A 13,060-nucleotide genomic window follows, 5' to 3' on the forward strand; every position below is an offset into this window, starting at 1 on the left:
AGAGGCCTGAGGGAGCTCAGTTGGCCCACAGAGAGGAAGACACAGGGAGAGTGCATCCTTTCTGAGTCGGGAAGCAGGATCTTACTGGACACCAAATCTGCTGGTACCTTGATTTTGGACTTCCCATCCATCAGAACTGTGAGAAATAAATTTCTTTTGTTTGTAAGCTACCCAGTCTGATGTGTTTTGTTATGGTAGCCTGAATGGACACAGACAAACAAAATCAATTTTTGTGTGATCACTCTACTATCAGTGTGAAGAACAGAGGAGAGAGGCTCCCTCCGGCCTCTGAGTAAGCCTTTTCTCTTCTGTTAGGCAAATGACTGATCCTTATGTTTCCATCCTCCTTTTCTGAAAAACTAAAACTTATAGCTAACTTTTCTTGAGAATCACACAGAGGAAAAACAAATTATGGTTGAAGTTGAGTCCACAATTTAAAAAAAACTAACAGAGGGCTGGGCGTGGTGGCTCAAACCTGTAATCCCAGCACTTGGGAGGCCGAGGTGGGTGGATCACAAAGTCAGGAGATTGAGACCATCCTGGCTAACACTGTGAAACCCCATCTCTACTACAAATACAAAAAGTTAGCCAGGTGTGGTGGCATGTGCCTGCAGTCCCAGCTACTCTGGAGGCTAAGGCAGAAGAATCACTTGAACCTGGGAGGAGGAGGTTACACTGAGCCAAGATCGCACCACTATACTAGAGCCTGGGTGACAGAGCGAGATTCCATCTCAATAAATAAATAAATAAATAAATAAATAAATAAACAAACAGAATAGATAAATAAAAACTCTTCCAAGGTAAAGAACCAAAAAATACAACAAAACCTTTAGAGCTCCAAGAAGTAAAATTAGAGTACTTAAAGTTATAAAAGAGCCTTAAAAAGGTGTAAAACAATAAATGAAGAATAAAATACCACACTAAAAATAGCAACACTAAGTGATAAAATGCGGGAAAAACAATGAAGTAGAATTATAATTGTAGCACATAGTTCTTAAAATAAAATGACAGTAGTTAATAGAGTTAATAGATGAAATGGCAAATTAGACATATGTAATAAATGCATTAGTGACTTGACTGAAAGATCCATATCAAGGATCCAGTGTAAATGCCGAAATGGAGAATGTAAGGGTGAGATCAAGTAATATGGGGAAGAGAATGGGAGGGCCGAAAGAGGGAATGGGGAAAGGGTATTTTGAAAAGGCAATGCAGCACTTTGGGAGGCGAAGCAGGTGGATCACCTGAGGTCAGGAGTTCAAGACCAGCCTGGCCAACATGACCAGTATCTACTAAAAATACAAAAAAAAAAAAAAAAATTAACCAGGGGGGGGGCGGGGGGGGGGGGGGGGGGGGGGGGTAGTGGCAGGTGCCTGTAATCCCAGCTACTCGGGAGGCTGAGGCGGGAGAATTGCTTGAACCTGGGAGGTGGAGGTTGCAGTGAGCCTAGATCACACCAGTATACTCCAGCTTGGACAACAGAGTGAGACTCTATCTCAAAGACAAAAACAAAAAAAAAAAGGAAAGATAATGCCTTGCCGTTTTACAAAGGAGTTGCTCGTCATATGTGACAGGCATGCGACTGAAACATAAAACAATTAGAAACAGTGCCGGACTGGACTGGAGTAAAACATCAGGACATTGAAGAAAGGAAAATTTTAAAAACGACCATTGAGAATAGACATATCACCTCCAAATGCATATGTACTCATTAAATCAACCTTACATTTTTCAAAAAAATTTTTTCAAAAAAAGAAAAATTTTCAAAACCGAATTTTTTTTTTTAAATAGAGGAGAGAGGACATGGCATTCTCTTATTCCTCTTTCTATTTGTATAGCTCCAAATAGTTATAGAACCTATATCTCTCATGGTATGTACAGCTGGCAAATGGAAAACAATAAAAATGTCTAAAAGACATGCTATTTAATTGTGTAGAGAGATGAATAAACATTTAAAGAAACCGTAAAATGTGTTATTTTTATTATTACATGCATTATCATCTAAATAATCACCTTTCTATAATTCCCATGTTATAATTTCAGTTTTTACACAGTGAGGTTTCTAACACTCCACACACTTATAGTTTGTATAAAGATGTGTGTGTATGTGTATGTATATACGTGTATTTGAATATTTAGAAGTGAAGGCTCTGTGTTTAATGAAACCATGATAGAATAGCATTCTCTGCGATATTAATTAAATTTTAATTCAGGGTGTCACCTCCTTCAGCTTTTCTTTTTTTTTTGAGACGGAGTCTCGCTCTGTCACCCAGGCTGGAGCGCAGTGGCACGATCTCAGCTCACTGCAAGCTCCGCCTCCCGGGTTCACGCCATTCTCCTGCCTCAGCCTCTCCGAGTAGCTGGGACTACAGGCGCCCGCCACCACGCCCGGCTAATTTTTTTTGTATTTTTAGTAGAGACGGGGTTTCACCGTGGTCTCGATCTCCTGACCTCGTGATCCGCCCGCCTCGGCCTCCCAATGTGCTGGGATTACAAGCGTGAGCTCCTGTTGCATCTGCTTGTAAACACATTTCTAAGTCTTAATTGACTACTTTCCCATAGACTAAAACCACACCCAAGATTTTACCATACAATGAAACCCAACAATGAAACCTTGGGTTTAAGCCTCTAGCTGATGTGGTCTTAATAACAAATGCCACCAACCTTGCATGTCTCTGTGGCTCCAGTTATCTCTTTCTCCTTCCCCTCACTGAGAGGCCTTTCAAAAAATGACCAGTCAGCCACCGATGTCCCTACTTTAAATTTTCCTTTTCTCTAAATTTTTACCGAGCATAGGCTTTATCTTTTTGTTTTTTCACTATTGTCCCTCTGAAACTACCTTAGCAAGCTCATCAATTACATTCACATTTCTAAACCCAATGTTTCCATCTTGTTCTCTTCCTCAGATGTTAGAGAATTTGACATTGTTGACCTCTCCAATCTTCTTGAAGTTCTAATGCTGGGCTTAGAGTCCTCACACTGTCCAGGCTTTTCTCCAATCACCCTGGGCCTTCCTTTTCTGTTATTACTGGTGACTCCTCTTCATCTGATCTTCCCGCCACCATGCCCCACCTCACCCCTGTGTTAGATGATGGTTTCTTCTTCTGGAGAGCTTATGTTCAGCATAATCTGGAAGGAATTAGCCAATGATGGCTGAGAAGCCTTTCGTCCAAGCCTTTGTGAATATCTTCTGGCTCAGCAAGACCCAAGGACATCAAGGCCCTTGTAAAATTCCATGGTCTAGAATGAGGGATTTAGTGAGGAGGAAGAGAAGGCCAAGGGAAACTAGAGGCACATTATAAACATCTGTTATTACAAATCTCTTCTCTAAGGCTGAGATTGTGAATCACAAGCCATTTAATTTCCACTGCCGAGTGGGAGGGTGAACAGTGTGAATCAGTGGTTAAGATGAGTAACTTAGGAAAACAGATACCTATGGTAATAGGGTCAGCTTCCAACTCAATAACATTACCTGATTAGCCAAAGTATTTGATGCCTGTAATATTGACATTTTTCTTGCCTTTCTCTATTACTTAGAAATAGTTGAATTACATATTCCAAACTCTTCTCTTCTACTCTAGAATTTTTTTTTGCAACTTTATCCAGTGAGATTCTATATAAACTAGAAGAATATTAAGTTCTTTAAAACAATGAAACCTTGAGTTTAAGCCTCTAGCTGGTGTGGACTTCATATACGTAGTCCTTTTACAGCTGGCTGACATTCAGCCAAAGGTACCATGGGTCAGCCAGCAAGTGTTCATGCTCTAAATTGAGGAACATAAAACAAGGGGTGGGAATATGCTTTGGGACAAAAATGCCCTAAGAAAACATTTGATTATTTTTGAAGTGGAAAGATAGATATTTTTGGAGACAGATACTTCTCTGGGTACTAATAGAAAATCCATTCCTTCATTCCTTTTTACTGAGGGAATCTCTATTTTGTTGGGGCAGCAATGTTATAAGATAAAAATTACTTTTCTAGGGAGATTAGATGACCAGCAATGAGCATGTGAGACACATTTCTGGTAATTTCTTTGTATTTCTGAAAAATACTTTGCTTTCCTGATGTAAGCGCCATGTGTTTTTCTTGTTTCTAACTCCTTTCTGCCGTCTGGATTACAGTCATGATGGCCGGAATTGTGACTGCCTTCATGTGCCTAATCACAGTGGGAAACCAGAAAGCATTTTCTTTCCACCAGCTTCAGACTGTTTATGTCTGAATTTATTGTTATATGGAAGAAAAATAAATCTCTGTTTAGTCTAACTGGCAGCCACTTGGATTTTTTTGTATGCAGCTGAACCCAAACCCTAACTGATGCAATTTCAAGTCAGATGAGCCAGTGCAGCAGAATGAAAAGAACAAAGACTTGATTCAGGCATCTGGTTTGTATCCCAGATTAGCTAGTAACATCTAAGAGACTTGAGGCAAGATGTTAAAGCTTCTGAACCTCAGTTTCTGCATCTGGGCATTGGGGCTTACAATATAGAACTCACCCTCTAGGTTGGCAATAAGGACTAATTGAATTAACGAATAGCTTCTGTAGATAGGAGTTAAAATCATAACGAAAACCTTAATAGAAGAATGTTTTGAAAGTGCTCTCCAAAGTAAAATACATCCAGAAGAATCCATTTAAAGGTAGAGTCAGACTATTTCTGACCCAGTCCATTTGTTTTATGCACTGCCAGCAGTATCATTGTAGCGGAAAACATATTTTATGGTGTGTTGGGTGGCTGGAGTAGCACTCAGATGCACGTACACTAATTCCAGGTCAGCAAGAAAGTTCCAAAGCACCCCTGACAAGACCCAAACTGACCCCTTTTAACTCTTGAGTGAAATGTTATTTTACTCACCGAAGATATCCCTGAAAATAAAGCTATTTCTCAAAGAGGAATCTAAATAAATGTCAGAGAAAGAATAATTCTGTCCAGGGCATCATTCTGAGCTTCCAGTTTTTTCTTATTGCTGTTTTTTAAATAATAATGCAGAGCATCAGGTGTGTTTTCCATTTCTAAACTCAATATAATTACATACACTAACATACATCCTAGATTGTCTTTTCCTGCTGTGTTCTTTCCGCTTTCAGGAGTGTGGGAATCTTTATGGGAAATTTCCGATAACTCGAGTGTATCTTTGAGATAAGGTAAGCATAATGGGCCATGTAATGGGACAGAGGTGGCTGGTGAGGGGGCACTTCTTTTGGGTCAAAGGAACAGAGACTTATCTGAGTAACTTCAGAAGGTGGCGGAAGAGAGAGGTGGTTACCATGTGCTGGCTAGAAACTGAAGCAGGGAAGTAGATTGAAAGCAACATCCCTCTAGGAACCCGCTCTCCTGCATTCCACTTTCTTCTCTATGACTGACAGGCTTCCGTCTATTTTCTCTACCAAAGAATTCCCTTTGCAATGGAGTACAGAACAACTATATCCAGAGCTTTGTGACTCTGACTTTCCTAAGTAGCATCATTATGATGATTGTCTATAGCATGATTTAAAAGTTCACTAAATGTTTTATACCTATTCTCTTATTCCTCAAAATACAACTTCTCTCACTCTTCATTTGAATTCGTCTGTATTCTACTCTAAATTAATATATTATCTATGAGGATTCAAAATTTTCATGGAAAGCAATCTCCCAAAACCCAAGTTACAAATCCTGGGCAAAATATCTATCTACACCCCTGAACTAAAATCAAAGCCGAATTTATTCTTCATATTCACTCTGCACTGCTCTTTTATTCATCATCATAACATCACCTATAACCTTGGTTTTGCTCAAGTCAGGGTCAAAGTACCATGATGCTGAAGGATTGGGGACTTTGTGACTCAAACAATTGAACAGAGACTTGATGAACCCCTTTGATTCAGTTGCCATATGTCAGTGCTTCCTGTCTGTCCTGGAAGGCTGCACCTTTCTCAGAATCACCCATGTCCTGCTTTCTTTTCCTGTGTTGGGAATATGGCTTCCGTCAGTCCCTCTGGGGAATGAGCTGCCCTTCTGTTGTGAAGCCTGTTTGCTTATCAACCTTTCAGGGAGGTTTTTGTTAAGGAGTCAGGAGGAAGTGCTCATCCAGATAGCACATGTGTCCATTCTTTGTTGGTTGTAGTCACTGGGGCTTCAAAAGATGTTCAATACATTAGCAATAATCAGCTTCTTTCAGCTTTTTCAGGGTTGCCAAAGAACAGAAATGGCGGGAACTATTTCACATAATAGAAAAAACACAACCAGTCAACCAACAAAAGACCTCACACAAATCGATTACAGAATTATTAGGAAGCAATAGCAAACTTTTCAAGAGAGAAGCAGACTTAGTTAAGTCTTCATCTATATGCAAAGATTTGGAGGGAAATAAACCACAAATTTGTATTTCAGTTGCAATGTGATATTAGTATTTCATTAGTCTTATACTTCCGTTTACATGTTGAAAACTATCCTAAATACCCAAAACATGAATGTGAATAGATTTCTTTATCATGTTTGTAAGGCTACAGGGGCAATTCATGAGCAAAACAGATACAATAAATTCATATGTTATATTTTCCACAAGGAAAGGCATCTTAGATTTCGTCGTAATTTTCTTAAAATAATTCCAAAAATACAACCAAGTCTGTAAGAATTGAGGTTAGAGTGAAAGAAGTCATGGAAGCACCAACCTTTAAGTAGTTATTTCTATTCTCCCATGTCTAAAGGCATCCAAGAAGAACATTTCTCACCAGCCAGAAGCCAGATGAAAGGACATGTTAAGTATCCTTATGGCTTCCCAAAACTTTAAGATATATTCTTTCATTTATTCCCCCTTTTTAAAAAAGTTATAAAATAACATCAGTGTAAGAGTGTTTCGTAATGTACTGCCTGGGGTGAAAAACAACCCAAAATACTCTTCCATAGAAAAGCCTATAGAATATATCCTAAAACCCCAAATTAGGCCCTGTAAATGGATAGCCCATCTACAGACCTTTTGCTAAGCAATTCTGTCCATAAAGAAAAATAATCATTTTCTCTATGATCTCTTGAGTAGGGTGACTCTTCTTGGTGCTCCCATTGTCAACTGGGTTTACCTTTATCATCACTGTGGTCGCTGATTGCTCTCCCAGTAGATTAACAAAAAGCTAATTCCAAGTTATAGTGGTCAGAAAACAAATATGCATAAATGATTTTCCAGGGAAGTAAAGGTGTCCAATGCATCAATTATTGAGAAATATATATAATATTTTGTGTTATAAGTGCTATACTCTACACCCATTAGTCAGTTCTACAATTACATGTACATTTTACATAAATCACTATTTAACAAAAGTAAGCATGATACAAATGTCAAAGCTATTGCTTTCTCCTCAAAAATCCACATTTGGGAAAATAATTACCTTGCACTTAGGAGGGATGAAAAAGAACAATGGGAGATTAACTAATGGGGATGTAATACTGACTTACGAGAGAATCTGTGGACCCAGTAACTCTGCTTCTTCAAAATTTTCAACTAAGGAAACAATTAAAAGAAGTTTCTTTATAAATATTCTCTTGCAGTATTACTTTCAATAATAAAAGTTTGAGAACAACTTAAATGTTCAACAGAGGGGATTGGTTACGGGAAAATGGGGGCAACTTGATAGAATCTTAGCAACCATTAAAATTGAAAATTATAAAAAAGGAGCAGTGAAACAGCCACACTAAAATATGGCATCTCTTTCCTCATTGGAAATATTTAAAATTCATATGTGATTTTGTACAAGGCCTGGAGAGAAAGTGAAAAACCTGAAAAGAGTAAATTTGTTATAGTAGTGGAGTTTTATATATATATATCAACATATATATATATTTATAAATCTATATGCTTTGGTCAGAATTGTTTCTGATGAGGAGTGGGTTGGGAGAAAGACTGTGAAACTCATTATGAGTTTTGTGTCTTTGAGGTATATAGCTCATTGAAATAAAAATCCTGACTTCAAACTATAATACAAGGCTACAGTAACCAAAACCGCATGGTACTGGTACCAAAACAGAGATACAGACCAATGGAACAGAACAGAGCCCTCAGAAATAGTACCACACATCTACAACCATCTGACCTTTGACAAACCTGACAAAAACAAGAAATGGGGAAAGGATTCCCTATTTAACAAACAGTGCTGGGAAAGCTGGCTAGCCATATGTAGAAACTGAAACTGGATCCCCTCTTTACACCTTATACAAAAATTAATTCAAGATGGGTTAAAGACTTAAATGTTAGACCTAAAACCATAAAAATCTTAGAAGAAAACATAGGCAATACCATTCAAGACATAGGCATGGGCAAGGACTTCATGTCTAAAACACCAAAAGCAATGGCAACAAAAGCCAAAATTGACAAATGGGATCTAATTAAACTAAAGAGCTTCTGCACAGCAAAAGAAACTACCATCAGAGTGAACAGGTAACCTACAGAATGGGAGAAAATTTTTGCAATCTACTCATCTGACAAAGGACTAATATCCAGAATCTACAAAGAACTCAAACAAATTTACAAGAAAAAACAAACAACCCCACCAAAAAGTGGGCGAAGGCTATGAGCAGACACTTCTCAAAAGAAGACGTTTATGCAGCCAAAAGACACATGAAAAAATGCTCATCATCACTGGCCATCAGAGAAATGCAAATCAAAACCACCACAATGAGATACCATCTCACACCAGTTAGAATGGCGATCATTAAAAAGTCAGGAAACAACAGGTGCTGAAGAGGATGTGGAGAAATAGGAACACTTTTACACTGTTGGTGGGACTGTAAACTGGTTCAACCATTGTGGAAGAGAGTGTGGCGATTCCTCAAGGATCTAGAACTAGAAATACCATTTGACCCAGCCATCCCATTACTGGGTATATACCCAGAGGACTATAAATCATGCTGCTATAAAGACACATGCACACGTATGTTTATTGAGGCACTATTCACAATAGCAAAGACCTGGAACCAACCCAAATGTCCAACAATGATAGACTGGATTAAGAAAATGTGGCACATATATACCATGGAATACTATGCAGCCATAAAAAATGATGAGTTCATGTCCTTTGTAGGGACATGGATGAAGCTGGAAACCATCATTCTCAGCAAACTATCGCAAGGACAAAAAACCAAACATTGCATGTTCTTACTCATAAGTGGGAATTGAACATTGAGAGCACTTGGACACAGGAAGGGGGACATCACACACCAGTTCCTGTTGTGGGGTGGGGGGAGGGGAGAGGGATAGCATTAGGAGATATACCTAATGTAAATGACGAGTTAATAGGTGCGGCACACCGACATGGCACATGCATACATATGTAACAAACCTGCACATTGTGCACATGTACCCTAGAACTTAAAGTATAATAATAAAAAATTTAAAAAAATAAAATAAAAAAAGTTGCCTGGGCTTTATAAGGGAGATGTCCCTAAAGAGGTAGACTCAAGCAGAAATCCTCAAAGCCTCATTTGTTTCCAAATATCTTCAAATATTGCCTTATTTAGACATCTTCCAAAACTTTTTCTCTAGAAAGGTTAGAGGTTTATCTAGACATAGTTTGTTACAGTGATGATGTCGCACGTGTTTCACTGTCTATATGAACTCAACACTCTTGCCCTCTTCCCTTGTTGCAGATGAACCAGCTTCATAAAGAATGCCCCCATTTGTTCAGTCCTCCAGCTCTGAAACCTCACAGTCACCATTAACTCCTTGTTTCCTTTCCTCTAAAGCCCAAACTGTATCAGACCCCAAATCCTCTTGACATTATCATTGAGATCCTGTTATTTATCTTCAGTTTCTTCTGTCTTTAACTTAATTCAGATCCTTTTGTGTCACTGTATGTCTGGAGAACAATGAAAGCCTCATAACTCTCTTACCTCGCCAATCCATCTTGCAGGAATAATTGTGCTAAGAGATTGCTTTTCATCATCTTTGACCTTTCAAAGACCCTGTATCTTCAGAGTGAAGACCAGACTGACATTAGAGTCTTCCACCAGCTGGTTCAGACTATCATTGCAAATTCTCACCTCTCACAACTCTGGTGCATAAATTCTGTTTTCTATTCAAACTTGTACCAAAACCTGCTTTGTAGACTCTATACAATACACTAAGAAACACAGCTCTTCTTGTCTCTGCCTTTGAACTATTGCCCCTTCTCCAGAGCCTAATTCAAATTTCATCTTTTCTGTGTGACTGCCCTAATCGTTTAGCCAGATGTTTTTCCTACAATTTTTTAATACTTTCTGTAATAGTCTGTTCTCACACTGCTGAGACTAAGAAATTTGCAAAACAAAGAGGTTTAATGTACTTACAGTTCCACATGCCTGGGGGAGGCCTCACAATCGTGGTGGAAGGCAAAGAGGAGCAAGTCACATCTTACATGGATGGCAGCAGGCAGAGAGAAAGCTTGTGCATGGGAACTCCTCTTTAAAAAACCATCAGATCTTGTGAGACTTATTCACTATCATGAGAACAGCATGGGAAAGACTAGCCCCCATGATTCAATTACCTCCCACTGGGTCCCTCCCACAACACGTGGGAATTCAAGATGAGATTTGGGTGGGGACACAGCCAAACCATATCACTTTCTATACTATTAATACATTTTTCAAGCATGTCAGTTTCTTTTCTCCATAGCATCTTTAACTTCCTTGATGATAAGGCCCACATTTTATACCTTTTGCAGTCCCTCCAATGGTCTGGCATAAGGACTTGTGTACGACATTAAAGATATTGTTGATTGACAGCAATAGAGTAGATGCTTGCATTCCAAAAGATGACCGAAAACATTAGAGTAGATGGATAATTACTCACATCAGAAAGAGCCAAGTTTGGAATGTAAAGAGTCAATTACCACTTAATCAGGGTTGTTGCATATGACAGGATAGGTTGTGCACAACTTCAACAACTGTGCATGGCAACACAACTACTTACCCCAGAGGTCAGATCTGTAGGTGTTGATACAAACTTGTAAGAGTCCATGAATTGGATGCATCCTGTGAAATTCATTCTATGCAACTTACAAAATCTGGATGTGTCAGAGTCCTCACCTGTAAGTGGAGAATGCACATAAATGACAACTGTTGCACAACAGTTGTTACCAAACTGTCAAGGGGCATTTTTTTGTGTGCACAAACATCACACTATATAATTTCATATCCTCAAAATTGTATTTTTCACGGAAAATGGTTCAGCCACTACGGGAACGAGTTTGGCAGTTTTTCAAGAAGCTAAACATAGAATTACCATATGACCCAGCAATTCTGCTTGTAGGTATATATCCAAAAGAACTGAAAACAGATACTCAAATACACATATACACGTGTTCCTGGCAGCACAATTTACAAGAACTAAAAGATGGAAACAACATTGTGTCTATCAATCAATAAATAAACTAATTGTGACATATACATATAATAAGATATTTTTAGCCATAAAAATAAATGAAGTACTGATACATGCTATTATATGGATTAAACTTTGAAACAATATGCTAAGTGGAAGAAGCCAGACCCAGAAGTTCACATATTGTATGGTTCTATTTATATGAAATACTCAAAATAGGCAAATCCATAGAGACAGTAAGCAAATTGGCGTTTTGTGGGGGATAAGGAGGGGTAGGATGGGGAATAATTATTTAGTAGGTACAAGGTGCCCTTTTTGGGGTGATTAAAGATATTTTGGGACTAGATTAAAGGGGTATTCACATATAATTGTGAGTGTACTAAATGACACCGAATTGTTAACTTTAAAATGGTTAATTTTATGTTCTGTGAATTTTGCCTCAATTAGAAACGTGGTGCTCCTTATTACTATGCAACATATTCATTATACTCATTGCTTTTTTAGTGTGTTTCCAGCATTACACTGTAAAGAAAGACAGTAAATAAATAAAACACTTTCCCTGCCATCAAAGGTTTTTGAAACCATTTGGGAAGTAAGTCCTAATCAAAGCAATTGGATAATGATACAAAACAGACTGTAAAAAGATAGTGCCAGCCGGGCGGGGTGGCTCACGCTTGTAATCCCAGCACTTTGGGAGGCCGAGGCGGGTGGACCACGAGGTCAGGAGATCGAGACCACGGTGAAACCCCGTCTCTACTAAAAATACAAAAAAATTAGCCGGGCGTGGTGGCGGGCGCCTGTAGTCCCAGCTACTCAGAGAGGCTGAGGCAGGAGAATGGCGTGAACCCGGGAGGCGGAGCTTGCAGTGAGCCGAAATTGCACCACTGCACTCCAGAGTGAGACTCCATCTCAAAAAAAAAAAAAAAAAGATAGTGCCATTAGCATCTCAGAAGGTTTTGCTTAACTTAATTCCTCCCCGGCTTTTCCAGGTAGCTTTTGAACCTGGGCCAGTCACTTGGTGTCTCTTAGTTAACAGAAAGAAAAGATTGAATGTGACAGTCTCTAGGATTACTACTGGGTTAAAAAGGATTGGGAGATTTTAAAGATGATGCTGTATGGCAGAGATAATATACGTTATGAGGAGCAAATTTCTGGAAAATACATGAGTGGCAGTGTACCTGGCAAAAACTTCAGAGGATAGTTGAAAGGGTGGAGGAGGTTGTCTTTAGCCTAGAGGACAGCGTTGGAAAGGTTGCTATTGCCATGCTACATGTGCAGAGAACCTAAAAATATTTTAATATTGAACTAATATGAGAGATTATATTTTCTGTAAAAAAAAAAAAAAGTATATTCTTAAGTTATAGCTAAGTCACTCACAGATTATCTTCTATCCAAGTTATCTAAGGGCACATTCTTCTCCATAAGTGAGACCCAATCATATAAAAATATGGTGTCTATAATAAAATCATTAGCACCCAACAGAAAACACATTATATTTAATCATAATGACAGTTAAATTTCACCACATATGAAATGAAGTTCTCAATTGTGAATTTTGTCCGATCTTATCCTCTGGCAGTTTGGATTTAATGAACCAAAGTTGGGATGAGTAAGATTAGGTGTGAAAGTATGGAAGGATTCATCTTTCATACTAACTGTATATTACCAACCTCATATCTATCAGTTATTTCATTCTCTATATAAATCACACAAAACAAACTTCTCCCTAAGCAATAA

The 13,060-nt window shown here is 38.5% G+C and overlaps 1 long non-coding RNA gene across 2 annotated transcripts in view; it reads right to left on the reverse strand.

Moving 5' to 3' along the window:
• Positions 1-10,912: 10,912 nt before the first annotated feature.
• The window catches only part of LOC131381174 (uncharacterized), a 93,189-nt gene continuing 91,041 nt past the window's right edge, over positions 10,913-13,060 (reverse strand). The window contains exon 4 of one of the 2 annotated variants that reach the window (XR_009209716.1): positions 10,913-11,028. This is a non-coding gene — a long non-coding RNA (uncharacterized LOC131381174). The remainder of the gene's footprint in view (positions 11,029-13,060) is intronic. The other variant, XR_009209717.1, reaches the window with a different exon arrangement.

The sequence above is a fragment of the Hylobates moloch genome, unplaced genomic scaffold (assembly GCF_009828535.3).
Source record: "Hylobates moloch isolate HMO894 unplaced genomic scaffold, HMol_V3 SCAFFOLD_14, whole genome shotgun sequence".
Taxonomy (NCBI): domain Eukaryota; kingdom Metazoa; phylum Chordata; class Mammalia; order Primates; family Hylobatidae; genus Hylobates; species Hylobates moloch.